The 16,003-nt window shown below is 39.7% G+C and overlaps 1 pseudogene; it reads right to left on the bottom strand.

Moving 5' to 3' along the window:
- Positions 1–12,120, bottom strand: part of LOC102737229 (gametocyte-specific factor 1 pseudogene) — a 13,874-nt pseudogene extending 1,754 nt beyond the window's left edge.
- Between the last annotated feature and the right edge of the window lie 3,883 nt (positions 12,121–16,003).

Below are 16,003 nucleotides of genomic sequence, written 5' to 3'. Positions count from 1 at the left end.
ATCTATAAAGAATTTACCAACTCAACACCCAAAGAACAAATAATTCAATCAAGAAATGGGCAGAAGACATAAACAGACATTTCTCCAAAGAAGCCAACAGACACATGAAAAAGTGCTCAACATCACTTGGCATCAGAGAAATACAAATCAAAACCACAATGAGATACCACCTCATACCAGTCAGAATGGCTAAAATTAACACATCAGGAAACAACAGATGTTGGCGAGGATGTGGAGAAAGGGGAACACTCCTACACTGCTGGTGGGAATGCAAGCTGGTGCAGCCACTCTGGAAAACAGTATGGAGGTTCCTCAGAAAGTTGAAAACAGAGCTACCCTATGACCCAGCAACTGCACTACTGGGTATTTACCCCAAAGATACAAATGTAGTGACCCAAAGAGGCACATGCACCCCAATGTTTAGCAGCAATGTCCACAATAGCCAAACTATGGAAAGAGCCAAGATGTCCATCAACAGATGAATGGATAAAGAAGATGTGGTATATATATACAATGGAATATTACACAGTCATCAAAAAATTGAAATCTTACCATTTACAATGATGAGGATGAAACTAGAGGGTATTATGCTAAGTGAAATAAGTCAATCAGAGAAAAACAAGTATCATATGATCTCACTGTTATGTGGAATTTAAGAAACAATGCAGAGGATCATAGGGGAAGAGAGGGAAAATGAAACAAGACAAAACCAGAGAGGGAGACAAACCATAAGAGACTCTTAATTATAGGAAACAAACTGAGGGTTGCTGGAGGGGAGAGGGGTGGAAGGATGGGGTAACTGGGGGATGGACATTGGGGAGGGTATGTGTTGTAATGAGCACTGGGTATTATATAAGACTGACGAATCACAGACCTGTACCCCTGAAACAAATAATACATTATATGTTAATTAATTCAATTTAAATAAAAAAAATAAAATCTCTTTTGTTCTTATAAAGTCATTGCTGCTCGTGGTGAAATAATGCAAAGTTACGCAGATGAAAACTAAAAACCCTCTTCCTTCCTCCTTCTACCAGTGATAACTCATGGTTATAGTTTCTTGTATGTAATTCCAGAAATTTCCTAGAAATATGGAAGCAAATGTGTGTGTCTATTGTTAAAAGATAGAGTGAGGTATATTAAAAATTTCAAGAGCTTATTTGAGCAAAAACTGATTCAAATTGGGTAGCACCAAACCAGGGGTGGTTAGGAGCACTCCACAGACAGGGACAGGGAAAAGAGATATGGAGAAAGAAGGGAAGCAAAGAAAGGAAATTATTGATTGGCTAAAGCTAAGCCTAGTTGGCTGTGATTGGTTGTCCTTAGCGTTTTAATTTCTACCTTTGAGGCATGATAGGTTTAGATTTTGGTTTGCCTTTATAGGCTGTCATAGCAACAGAGCCACATCAGTCTCAGGGCCTCTTTATTTAACAGTATATTTAAAACAAATGGGGCTATGGTGTAAGATATTCAGTAAGATGCATTGTCTAAAACTTACTTTTCTCACATGACCATATTTTTGGAGTATCTGTAGTAACCACATTGTACTCCACTGTACCCTATATGGCAATTTTTTTAAAGTTCTTATTGATGGACATTTCATTTTCTGAAGATTTTTTTCTTCTCTATCAAAAATATTGTAGTTAACGTTTGGATGTATGTATGTATGTATGTGTGTGTGTGTGTATATATATATATATATATATATATGCACACTTTTGCCAGAATGGAGTGGAATTGCTAATGCAAAGGGTATATAAATTTCACTTTAGATAGACACTGCTGGATTATTTTCTAAAAAGTTTGTTCCAAATAAGGATCTCAGCAATAGTGAATGAGAGGGAGCCAGTTTTCCTTACCAACACTGGGCATTATCAGATTCTGTAATTACTATTTATTCATAAACTTGGTTTTTAAATAGTAAAGTTGACATTTTTTTTCATAGTTTGTTTAAAGGGTATTCTTTTTTCTTGCCAAGATTTTTTTTTTTTTTTAAAGAGCAAACCGTGTTTTGTTTCTCATTTATGCCCAAATTATATTTTTAGGAGATTGTTGCCATTTCTGAAAATTAAGATAGACCTTTTCAGATATCAACAGATTACAATATGAAACAGGAAACCAACGACCAGGTTTAAAAAGAACACCTTCTTTCTTTTGCCTATTGTTTCTCATGTGGTATTTGACTTTAATTATCATTATTATATTTTAAAAGTACATTAGTCACTAGGAGCTACACATTCCCCTATCCACTAAACCTCACTGCTTTCATGAGCAGTAAGGCCATATAAAGTTTTGGCAAATAAATCTTTTGTAAGAAGTATCTTTTAAATAAAATAAGATAGTAGTTTTTCATGGGAAGCCTAAATTAGTAGTAAAGGAAAGAACAAGCTAATTCCAGTTCAATCATTAGCAAGTTGTTGACTTTGGGTTAGTCACTTCCCTTCTCTTTGTTTTTCCAACTATGAAAGGCCAATTTCTGAGAAGACTAGAGAAAGTAAACAAAAGTCAGCTAGTGCAGTGCTTGTCATAGAATGGTAGGCACTTCGATAAAGATCATTATTTGTTTGAAGGCTTTATAGACATTCCAGAGTTTTCCGTCTAGTAGATGATTTAGAGTTTACATTTGAAATCTAAAACTGGCCTTAAAATTTTCATTTTGAGGAATATGATATTCAGGAAGATGTATTTATAATTATTCTTTACTTAAAAAGGGTAAGTAGGTTTAATTTGATTGAAAACAAATTTACCTAATTCTGGCACAATGTGTTATTATGCCGATGCACAAATATTATCAAAATAAAATTAATACTTCTAGGGGTTTCTGTCTTATGCCTGATGTGCCATATTTCTAATTAGACTCCATAAAATTTTAACACATTGTGTTAATACAATTTTGTTCACATACTTGGTTCCCAATTATTTCATTATAGCACATTTTTAATAACAAATGTCAGAGTAGGAGGTAGCACATACAATTTTTACTGAAATATATTTCTTCCCCCACACCAACTTCCTAATCCTAAATAATACATATAGGGACAAGGATGGGCTTGAGTTAACATATAATTATATAACTTTTGGAGAACAAATCATTATGGATTATTTCATTTTCCTCTTACAGGTTTTAATTGAAGATCAGAGGTAAAAGATTTCTGAGATTAATCATTTTATGAAAGTAGAAACAATCATGAAGATTATAATATGTAGTATACAAATATTTTTGAGAGTTGAGCAGCCAAAAGTAGACTTTTTGCATCATATAGAAAACTTTAATCCTTGAATGGTGAGAGCCGATTTCAGTGACTAATAATTTTAGTGACGTCTTGTTCCCCAATGATGTTGAGAACTACCCTTGCTGAAATTGTCAATCATTGCCTTATAACTCTTCATAAATAAGAGCTTCCATTTGCTACTCATCATTTAATTATGTGCTTTACATACAACTTCCCATTTAACTTTTATTTTTCAGATGAAGAAACTGAGCCTTCAATTAAGTGACTCCCCAAGGTCACATAGGTCCAGCTACAAAGAAGGCCCCGATGGCTTTGACTTCCCAGTCTGTGCATCCCACCATTACAACATACTGCCCTCCCATAAGGTTATGAGATGAAATAACATGGCATATAGAACATAGAACTACTTTGGATTTCTTCTTTTTACTCCACAGCAGCATCTGACCACGAGTGTCTGCCAACTACTGAGAACTTTTCTGTGTGCTAGACCCAGGGCGCAGGTGACCAAGGGGCATTTAATTTCATATATACTTTCAATATGTAACTTTCATGGTTTAAAGGAGAAACTGGCCTTCAAAGAAAGAGGAAGTCTGGATGTCAGGCACACAGTGACAAACTTTCCATTTACAGCAGCAGAGGGTAGTAGGGTAACAGTGTCAATCCCAAGGCTTTTTCAACAATACCGCCTCTGTCCTTGAAGCCTTTTGGTTTCAGCAAACAGAAATGATAACTGGTCATATGCTAGCCCACTTTGTCACCAGAAGAAAATCAGTCAGCTTAACTTTCAGATGAAACATGGGGGATTTAGATGCTAAAAACAGAATATAAATAATTGCTGGTTTGTGGTTACTTTAGAATCTTTATGTCTTGGAGATATTTTTTTTTTTTTAACTTGCTTACTTATAAAACTGATTTAAAAGCAAGTTTTTTTTTCCTTCAAGTAACAAATTTAATTTGATGGGCATTTTGGCAGTGAGGGAAATGGTGGGTGGGAAAGTAAGTGATTATATTTTCCCTGTGATTGTTTTGTGTATTCTTAGTAGATAAGCTGAATAATTCTTTTTTTTTTAAGATCTTATTTTTTATTTATTTGACAGAGTGACAGAGAGAGAGAGAGAGAGAACGAGCACAAGCAGGGGGAGCAGCAGACAGAGAGAGAGGGAGAAGCAGGCTTCCCGCAGAGCAGGGAGCCCTATATGGGACTCAACTCTGAGATCATGACCTGAGCCCAAGGCAGCCGCTTAACCAACTAAGCCACAGAGGCACCCCTGAATAATTCTTTTTAAATGTAGATTCTGATATACTAGTTGTGAAACAACATGGTATATGAGAGAGACTGAGAGACAGAGAGAGGCAGAGAGATGGAAGGAGAGCGAGATGAAGAGAGCACCAGGGGTTTGCTCAAGTGCAAGAAGGTGTGGGACAAGGTAGGAGGGGGAGTTGAGGCTGGAGAGGTAGACAGGATCAGATATGAGGGTCCGCTAGGCTACGTTAATGAACTCCAAATTAATCCTTTAGGCAGGACTGAAAGGGTCAGATTTGTATTTTAAATCTGTGGAGAAGATGAGGGGAGGAGATGAGCCTGGAGGCAGGAAAACTGGTTAGAAGGCTGTTGCTATTTTCCAAAGCAGAGACGATGAAGTCTTGAATGAGGTAAGGATGAGGGAAGGAGATAGGAGGATAGAAATAGAAATCAATAGATTGCTTGGGTGTGGGAGGGCTAGGAAAAACAAGGAACCTAATGTGACACCAGGTTTCTTGCTGGACGATGGCATCCACTCCTGAGAAGGGAGCAGGGGCAGGAAGCAGGTGTGGGGGTTCGTTTGAGCATGTTGTATCTGAGGTCACTGTGTGGTATCCAGATAGTTTTCTGTTGTTTGTATTTTTGTTTTTAAGCCATATGATTTGGAAGCTCAAGGGAGAAAGTAGGACTGTGTCATTAATAATGAAAAATAATAGTCAGAGAGATACAGTATGCCTAATAGTTTGAGAAGACAGTGTCTGGAACGAGACTACCTGAGTTTGAGTTCCAGGTCCATCATTTGCTGTGTGAGTTTCAGCAAGTTGCATAAGTTCTCTGTGCCTTAGTTTCCTCATATGCTGTGAGAATTAAGTGCGTTGATCTGTAAAGCTTTTACATCAGTACTTGGCACGTGGTAAGCACCCTATACTGGTTTGTTGTATTGTTTTTATTTTTATTTCAGATTTCATTTATGGGACACCCGTTCTGGGCCACACCTGTTAAGAGCTTACAGGCAATTTCTCACTTCCTCTCCATAACACCCTGTAATGGTGATGCTGTTAGGATCTAAAGAAACTCAGAGCTCAGGAAGGCTGCTCAGATTGCCCAAAGCAACCCACTGGGAAAGAAAGGGCAGAGCCAGGATGCAAACTCAAGCCTGAAGGACAACAGGAGTCCAAGCCCATTAAGATGATACCTGAAACCATGAGAGTGTGTGAAGGGAGAGGAGCCAGGGAACATCAGGGTGCCTCCATAGCTGGGGGTGAGGGCAGAGAAAAGCAACTGAAGACGTGCAGGGCCAGAAGCAGCAGCGGGTGAGTCAAGTCGAGTGTAGCTGGAGCCCGGGAAGGTAAGGATTGACTTCCACGATGCTCTTATAATTGCTCCTCTGCCTCTACCCCTAACATTGAGATTTTACATTTTAAACCTCTGGGCGTGAAAAAAAAACTACTATCTCGACACAAGAATCTTGACTCCTATAATAGAGGCATTGCATTATCTAATAGACTTAATGTATGATGAAGGTACTTAAAACTTTGAAGCTCAGAGCTGCTGTCTATGTCAGGTCCTAAGAGCTTTCTCCTTCCCGAGGCAGTGGCCAGAGGGATTAATCATCATATCTGCTTCTGTGTCCCAGCTTAGTGCTACTTCCAGGGTCCTCCCAGCCTATATTCACTGTCTTTGCCTGGAGTTCCTGGGATTTATTCTGGATATATGTGTTAGTTTGTTAGAACTGCCATGACAAAGTACCCTGGACTAGGTGGTTTAAACAACAGAAATTTATTTTATCACAGTTCTGAAGGATAGAAGTCCAAGGTCAAGGTGTCAACAGAGTTGATTCCTTCCAAGGGGCATAAGGGACAGGTCTGTTCCAGGTCTCTCTCCTTGGCTTCTGGATGGCCGTCCCCCTCTCCATGTCTTCCATCTGTCCCTTGTATGTGTCCAGATTTCCTCTTTGTATACGGATACTAGTTGTATTGGATTAGAAGCCACTCTAATGGCCTCATTTTAACTCGATTACCTCTGTAAAGATCTTGTCTACAAGTCACATTCTGAGGTACTGGGGGTAGAACTTCAATATATGAATTTTGAAGGGACATAATTCGGCCCATAACAATACCAATACCCCAATGATGTTTACTTTAATTGTTAAAGACTTTGACTTTGAATCCAGTATGGAAATGCAGTACAAGTAAGGAAACATATTCTACCCCACTGTTTTGTGGTATCAACCAAAGGAAATAAATTTTCATTTTATATCCTCCCAGTCATCCCTTTCCAATTCATAAGATATTTAATAAAGAGGGGCACCTGGGTGGCTCAGTTAAGCATCTGCCTTCGTTTTAGGTCATGGTCCTGGGGTCCTGGGGTCCTGGGATTGAGTCCCACGTTGTGCTCCCTGCTCAGCGGGGAGTCTGGTTCTCTCCTTCTCCCTTTGCCCCTCTCCCCCACTCAAGCTCTCTCTCTTGCTTGCTCTCTAAGTAAATAAATAAAAGCTTAAAAAAAAAAGATATTTAATAAAGAAGCTTTCGGGGCACCTGGGTGGTGCAGTTGGTTAAGCCTCAGACTCCTGGTCTTGGCTCAGGTCTGAGATCAAGACCTGAGTCCGGGTCTATGCTCAGTGCGGAGTCTGCTTAAGACTCTCTCTCCCTCTGCCCCTCCCAGGCTGTGCTCTCTCTCTCTCAAAATGAATAAATAAATCTTAAAAAAAAAAAAAAAAAAAAAGAGGCTTTCTTCTTTCTCTTGCTGAGGAACAAGATTTGCACTCACTTTAAAATTAAAAATCATGAGTTTACCTGCTCATTCAGCCAATTCTGTCTCTTTCAGTCAACATCGTTTAGGAAATGGGAAAGCCATGACTCCCATGACCAACCTCTTGGGTATTAAGTGCAGTCACTCTCCCAGGTGCTGTGGAAAGGGAGGCAGGTTACAAAGAATCTCTGACCTTGAGATATTTATAATTTCATGCTATTATTCTTAATCCTTTTTGCATCATAGAGGCTTGGGAATCTGGTGAAAGCTAGACCTTCTCTTCTTGGAGATATTTATATATGATGATAAGCAAAATTATGTATACAGCTGATTTTGTTAGGTTAGATCAAAATACTTTTATATAGAATGGTGCTTTTTCCATCCTTCTTTACATGCAAAATTAATCTCAGGCAACATTAAAAAAAAATAGGAAGCAGGAAAGAAAGAAATCCAATGAATGCAAATAAAGTTAAACCATAAACTTTATCTTTGCTAAAAAATAAATTTCACTGAGAAGGCATCTCTCCCTTGGCTTGATGAGAAGCTGAAATTACTGAGTGGTCTCTGGCATGACAACACATACACTTTCCCGTACACTTTCTGTTTTGATGGCAATACATGCTAAAAAGCTGGGCTCACAACAGCATGTGGTGGCAAACAGAATCAATTCATGACAGATGACACATGGGCTTACGACAAGAGAACACCAAGATATTTCAAGATGATCTGACGTGGATAGTGGTTTAATGTCGTTTAATTTCTGTTGGTTTCACATCACTGAGTTTCTTCTTCAGCAAGGGGATGCTGTTGATGTCAACAAAGGGAGATTTAAGAACTCATGTTTCAATTTTCAGGTTGTCTTATCAGAAGTACTTTAAAGAGTTGTGGAGTTTCAAGTTGTCTGCATATTTCTGTATCACAGATTTGTAAAAGAGAAGTTCACATTCTGCTTTCGTTTCATGAGAAAACATTTTGAAAAGGCAATGATTCAAAGCGCTGGCATAAACAAAGTTGACACCTTGCTGTAGACAGCAGAACCAGAGAAAGCAATGGGTATAGAGCTTGCTGCATAAAGATAGGTCCTCTAAGCTGTGTTACCAAGCCCCACAGGTGTTCTGTCTAGTCACAAAGTGCCCAATGAATTGTTTTTGCTGAATAAACTTTTCAGCATTTCAAAGATATCAATGGATTTGAAATTTCTGAAGGGACTTGCTAAATGGGAATTTATTTTTGAAGGCATCAGCTGGCTGCACAAAGAAGCTTCCAATTCCTCCATCGTATGCCTCAAAATACTATTTTTAAAAAGTCAACCATCATGAAATAATTTCAATTTTTGGAGTCACTGCTTTAACCTGTCTCTTCTGCCCCAAACCACACACTAACTTGACCATTTCTGGGGTACCCAGGTTTTACCACTTTGTTGCTATTTTAAGAGTAGGCTGATTCATCTCAGGGCAGACTAAATTTTGGTAAAGTCTTGCCTTTTCAACTCTAGTTTTCTTTTCTTAGAAAAGAGCTACACTACTAAATTTTTGGTATAAAAATTATGAGATACTTCTTCAGCATTTTTGGCTTCATATGAGCTTCTTTCACCGACAAGAATGTGTCATGCAAAAAGGACTAGGGCTTTGGTGTTCTATCACACACAATGGGAACCAAAGCCAAAAGCTATTTGACATCTCTTCCTTATTATTTTCTTTGCCATTTTCTAACTTAAGCCAATCCTGAAGTAAACAAAGACAGATGCTCATCATCATGATGGCAGGACACATATTTTTTAGTTCCTAGCAGTAGAAAGCTGTTCTGACATATGACAACACTGATGAGTCTACAGTGTCTGTCTATAGGGGCAGCCACAATTGACATTGAAATACTGTATTCACTAAGATATTTTGGAAAAATCACATAAAAAATTACTGGTGTGTATGTGTGTGTGCATTTCTGTCCCCGTGTATGTTCACACGCATATCCATAGCCTGATTCACGGAGTGCCCTCTGATGCCCTCCCACAGACAAGAGGGTAAGAGCACTGGGATGAATGAGTGGACAGTGTCTTCAACGAAACCATAACCAGGGAACTTCAGTACGGTGTGGGAACGGTTCTAAGAAGCTAAGAGTTATGTTGGAAATGTTTAGCTATCAAGACAGAGAAAACTATGTAGGTTTGAGTTTTAACTCTGCTATTTTTCTGTGTGACCCTGGACAAGTTTTGTAAACTTATCCTATTACCTCCATTTCCTCATTTTTAATATGGGGACGGCAGCTGAAAGTCAGATTGGGTCAGGATCTTGTATTTGTCCAAATAGGATTTCTTTAACCCTTCCTTGCCACACCAAGTACATCAACACCCTAGGAAAATGGATACAGCCACCCTCCCCTTCATTTAGGGTAAATAACAATAGCAATAACAGTATTTATAATTCTAATAGCTGCAGTGGAATGAGCCTATACTCTGTGCAAATGTTGTATTAAGTGTTTTGCATGTATCATCAGGTTTCACTTCATAACACTTGAGGTAGAAGCTGTCCTTATTTCCATGATGAGGAAACAGGTTTGTTTGTTTACTTATTTAGTTATTTTTAAAGGTTTTATTTATTTATTTCACAGAGAGAGAGAGTGTGCACACAAGCAGGCAGAGCGGTAGGCAGAGAGCAAGACGGAAGCAGGCTCCCCGCTGAGCAGGGAGCCCGATGCGGGGCTCGATCCCAGGACCCTGGGATCATGACCTGAGCTGAAGGCAGACACTTAATGGACTGAGCCACCCAGGTACCTAAGGAAACAGATTTAGATAGGTTAAGAGACATAGCCAAAATTTCTCAGAGGGCTGCCATAGAGCCAGCCCTCTAAATCAGGCTCTTTCTTCTACCTCCTCTGTTTTAAATTTCCTCCTGTAGAAAGTCTTCATCAATTGTATCCAATGATCACCATGCCTGGATTCACCTTCTCTGGTCAGCCCCTCAGGCAGATGTTTCCTTTGGATGGTCTGCTCACGTTTGATTGACTTCTTTGCATGAGGCTGCTTCTCAGACCATCCTGGCCACACACACTTCTGTGTGCAAGTGACACATGCCGCCACTTGACCTGGATTCAAAGGACACTGTGCATCCGCCAGGGCCCAGGACTACAGGTCCTTACATGTCTGGGAGAAGGAATTCCATGCACTATTGATCGATTGTCAATACTTTCTCCCAGGGGTGCCTGGGTGGCTCAGTCGGTTAAGCATCTGCCTTCGGCTCAGGTCATGATCCTGGGGTCCTGGGATCGAGCCCCACCCTGGGCTCCCTGCTCAGGGGAGATCCTGCTTCCCCTCATGCTCTCCCTCTCTCTCTCTCTCTTAAATAAATAAGTAAATAAGTAAATAAATAAATAAATACTTTCTCCTGGAATATGCTAGAAATGAGTGCCCCCGAGTGACATAAAATTGTGTTAAGGAGAAGCTGTGACTGCCTGAGTCTCACTTATATGTTCAGAAAACTGAGCATGGGGAGGACTGAGAAAAAGGGGAAGAAAAGGGAGCACCAAAAAATAAAACAGATTTTCTAAAAAGGTGCTCATGGAGTAGAGGCTAGGTGCTTCTCTGGGGTCTGTACAAAACACATGCTGGGTTTCTTTTCATTTCTTCTAAGGAATTTTGTCAGATTATAATCAACCATGGAGCTTGTTCTGCCTGAGGGAAATGACTCCAGCTGGATCTAGCTTGATTTAACTGTTTATATTTCTGAATTTCCTCCCTCATATCTTCCTCTGTCAAATGAGCTTATCCACCCAACTCAAGGTTATAGGAAGAAAGTATCTTAGTTGATATTTAGTCTGTTTGGGCTGTTATAACAAAATTCCACAAACTGGGTAGCTTATAAACAACAGAAATTTATTGCCCACAGCTCTGGGGGGTGGGAAGTCCAAGATCAGCATGGTCATGTTTTGGTGAGGGCCTCTTCCTGACTCACGCCTGGCACCTTCTCACTGTCTTCACATGGTGGGAGGGATCTCTCTGGAGCCTCTTTTATAAGAACATGAATTTCATTCACGAGTGCTCCACCCTCATGACCTAAGCAACTCCCAAAGGCTCCAGCTCCTAATACCATCATCTGTGGGAATTAGGATTTCTTTGTCTGAATTCGAGGGGGACACAAACATTCAAACCATGGCAGTTAGTTTCTGCCATTTTTGTTTATTTGGGTTGATTCTGTGAAGTAATAGAGGAAAGAGTAATAAGGAATAGAAGCAGAAGATTAATCTTGGGGCTTGTCAAGTTCAATTTCCTGACCACCCCACCACTCTCAAGATTTGGGCTAAGGGTGCCGTCATCCAAAGCCCCATAAACCATCCAGATTCCTTTCTGATTCCAATTTGAAAACAGTGTCTCATGCTCTCTGTCACAGTGGATGTAATCTTTCCTCCTGCTTAAGATAGTATGTTGCAAGTCACTCAGATGGACCTTCTAGGTAGCATCATCTGCTTTTCTTAGTGTCCCTCACCCACATTTTGACGAGACAATATATTTTGAGCTGGATTGTATGTCACAGGCATATTTACAGATATAAATTAGCACGTGATTTCTTTCAGCCAAATAACCTAAGAGAAACCTTTGTCTGAAATCTCATCAATTACTTCTTCATACTTTAAAAAAATATTCATACACAGTCTCGCGCATATTAACTGTTAGGTCTCCTCCATGAAAGCCTCTAAATGAGAAAGTCAGAATAAAGAAAACTGCTACATTTATATTCAAAGCACTGTGGACACAAAGAGGAGCCCAGGACTAACAGCTCCTTGCATTATGGCTGCATTTGAAGTGACAGCTGACCACATTGCAGTTTCATTTCAGTCCATTCCTACCTCGAGGAAGTTGTTTCCAAAGCCCAGTCGTAAGAGCTTGTTCCGAGCTGCCATGTTTACAATGACAATGTGCAGCCATGCTGTCAAGGCTGCTTCCTCTGCCTGAGACCAGGCAGGTTCTCAAAACACTTCAGGAGCTTTTAACGAGTCCTCCCAAATCCCCTGTGAAGTGGAACATTTTTCATCTGCCTCCAAGCAGGAGGTAAAACATTTGCTTGACTTGCTTAAGGTCACAGAGAAAGAAAGAGGCAGAGAGAGCCAGAGAAGACAGAAAGAACTGAGCTGGATGTTGAAACCACCTGTATTATCCCAACAAAGTCAAGGAGGGGAGCACAGGTGGGCTGCAGCAAGGCTGGGGGTATTTTTCACGGTCTCATCACCGAAATTCAGGGGACAGGGATGCGCAAAGTATGCCATGTGCTTTTCCTTGGACTGAGAACGCATCAGAGAGTGGGGTGAGATGAGGAAGGGGCCGTGTGGGGATAGAGGAAGAAAGCAGGATCTGCCCAGGCAGGGTACGGGGCAGGTGGAGACACAGGGCTGAATGTAAAGTGATGGGGATGGGGGGCTGCCAAGTAGGAAAAAAGTCAGGGAAAGGTTTGTCCTGTGTCCGGGTCTTCATTTATGCAGGTGACTGCATAATGAGTGCAGTCTGAGTGGCTGCACAGAGAGGTCAATACCAATGAAAGAAAAAGTTAATGTTACTCACAGACTTACTAGGAACAAGAGGCAGAGCTCAGCACACGTAGACACACCAGGAACAGCAGGTTTGTGTTAGGAAGCAGAGGCAGGAGTGGGTGAGGGTGGGGGAGTGCTTAGGTCATGGCCTTTGGAGTTTCTATGGAAAAGGCAAGGCAGGGCAGGGTAAATAGTTTGGGATTGGCTAGTTTGAATACTTTTGGTAGGCTTGGGGCTATAAGGGTGGTCTCTAGTTGCCTGGTACCTGGCGCTGGGATTATAAAGACAGAGGAATATTGCCTCCTGGGGTGTACAGAGCCGACAGAGGAGGTAGGGCTCTGGACTGGTTCATGTGCTCATCAAATAGCATGCTCTTTGCTGTCTCTAAGAATTAGCTAGCCCCAGGAGGAGCAGTCTCTCCCCAGCCAGAAAGGTGTTTTAAGATGTCAAAACACGGTAATATACAGAAAATTTAAAAAACATGATTAATATACCATTACCTTGGATTTATCAGGCAGGAATTACTTAGTATTTACGGCAGGAATTTCTTCTCGAATATAAGAATGTCAATAAATGTCTTAGGTGACACACATGATTATCATGAGAACAAAATAAGGTAACGGAAAATAGATGAGAAAACACTCATGTTTTGATATAAGATGTCAGGGTCTTCCAGAGAGTCCCCCCTCCACTCTGTGCTGTCATCAGGAGGCTCTGCCCGAGACAAAGCAGCCCTTTGGTAGCCATCACACATGACACCTGGAAAAGTGACGACCATGGCCCACATCAATGCCATCCATCTTAAGATGTGTTACAACAACTCACAAGTCCATCGGATGAAGATATATATCAAAATGGAGCAAAATGCGAAGAAAAGACAGAGATGTATGTCTAACTTCATCGTTCTTGCCGCATAACTAGCTAGCATGGATTGTGAATCACGTAAATGTGGGTTTAAGATCTGGATGCTCACTTCTGAGCCATGGACCCCGGATAAATGTTAACTCCTCTCTAAGCCTCCTTCACTGGTACAATCAGGAAATTGTGAGGAGGACTGCATGAGATAAAGCATGAAAGAATTTATGGCATAGAGGAAGTGCTTCTTGATTATAATAATAATATTAATAATAACAATAAGTAACTCATTAACTGATTTATTATAATTACTAGGGGTTATTCCTGAGTTTGTATTTAATTTCTGCTTTATCAGTGCTAATAATTTCCTCAAATTATATTTCCTGGGTGAAGCTTGTTATTCCCATTTAATAAACATTGAGTGCTTTAGGATTAAAGATGTGTATTTCAGGATAAGTGGGAGACCTCGAAATTACTATTGACTGTGATAAGGGCAAGATTACACATTCTCCCTAAGCATCAGCTCCTAAGGGGTAGGAAGAGCTGCAAGCCATCCCCTAAATGTTGATGAGGATGTCAACCACACTAGAAATCTGCTCAACTACATCTAATCTCTGAGAAAAATATTCCATTGGAAGTACATTCTCAATATTAGATTTGTTTCTTTTTCAGAGATCATTTCTATCTTGATAACTGATTAGTTGTCCCTCCAATGATCTAACATCAATGACACTCTACAAAGTGGGTTCCTTATAGGTGTCCCACAGCCCATCCTCACAACACTGAGGGGCCTCTGAAGAGTAACATTTGAACAAGGAATGCCTTTGTTATTGGCCAATGTACTTGTGAAGCCTGAGTTTTATTTTTCCATCAAACTCAAAAGAGGATGCAGTAATACATATTCCCTAGAGAGATGAGATCAAAACAGAAAGTTCCAGTCTGTTGAACATGTGAACTACTAAATTCTTCATTTTATAGTCAAAGCAGGCCATTGAATAAAATTCCTATTACAAAGCGTAATGTTAGGGGCGCCTGGGTGGCTCAGTCATTAAGCGTCTGCCTTTGGCTCAGGTCATGATCCCAGGGTCCTGGGATCGAGCCCCACATCGGGCTCTCTGCTCAGCAGGAAGCCTGCTTCTCCCTCTCCCACTCCCCCTGCTTGTGTTCCCTCTCTTGCTGTGTCTTTCTCTGTCAAATAAATAAATAAAATCTTAAAAAATAAAAAAGTGTAATGTTAAAAAACGAAGCAGGAAAAACCAACTCTGAAGAAAAGTTGCAATTCATTGAATTGCATAGCATTTCTTTAGGTTATAGAAGTAAGATAAATAAAAAAAAATAAAGGATGATAAATTTAAAAAAAAACTTAAATGACATCTCATAAATGAAGTAATGGGAATTACCTAAAAAACAACAAAAACAAATTTTCTTTGGAATAAGACTGGTATACTAATAAATGTTCTCCTTAACCAGAAATAGGTAGAATTGTGTCAGGTAATTGTTTTAGCTGAAATTCAGTGATTCTTTCAGATTACCTCTAGTTTACAGCTCTATTAGTTCCTAATCAATTCCACAATTGATGATTATTACTGTAATTTTTCTTTTTTCCTTTTTATAATAATTGTCTTGTTGAAGTATAACATACATTCAGAAAGGGATACAGATCATACATCTACAGTTCAAAGCATTCTCACATTAAAACACCTTTGTGCTTCTTCCCCAGTCACTGTTCCCTTCATCAAAGGTAATCACTGTCTGGCTATTATCATCATAGATTTGTTTTTCTAGTTTATAATTTTATAAAAATAAAATATACCCTCTGTAGCTGCCTTTCTCTCCCCTGAACATTATTTTTGTGAGATTCATTCATACTGTTGTGATAGTAGTTTGTTCATTTTCATTGTTGTATAACATTCTGTGATATGAATATCATATTCACTATAATATAATAAAATATGATATAATATAATATAATCTTACTAACTTATATAAAACCAGTCCTATGTTATACTTAGGAGAAATGTATAGAATGTGCACCAAAGGACAGGTTCAAGAATGCCCACAGCAGCATTAATCCAGCCTTAATGTCTATCAGCGTATTTTCTTCCAATACTGTGGCTTGCACTTTTCCTCTCCTAATGGTTTCTTTTAAATATCAGAAGTTCCTAATTTTAATGTAGCCTGATTTATCTGTCTTTTTCTCTAAGGGTAGTGCTTTTTCTGTGCTGCTTTAAAAATCTTTGCCTAGACCAAGGTTATTAATAAATCCTATGTTATTCTAGGGGCACCTGAATAGGGGCTCAGTCGGTTGAGCATCTAGCTCTTGATTTTGGCTCTGGTTGTGATCTCAGGGTTGTGAGATTGGGCCTCATGTTGGGCTCCACACTGAGCATGGAGTCTGCTTGGG

Source organism: Leptonychotes weddellii, chromosome 12 (assembly GCF_054177405.1).
Source record: "Leptonychotes weddellii isolate Sample4059 chromosome 12, ASM5417740v2, whole genome shotgun sequence".
NCBI classification, from domain to species: Eukaryota; Metazoa; Chordata; class Mammalia; order Carnivora; family Phocidae; genus Leptonychotes; species Leptonychotes weddellii.
The sequence above is the reverse complement of the archived record's forward strand: the minus strand, read 5'-3'. Positions and strand labels throughout refer to the sequence as shown.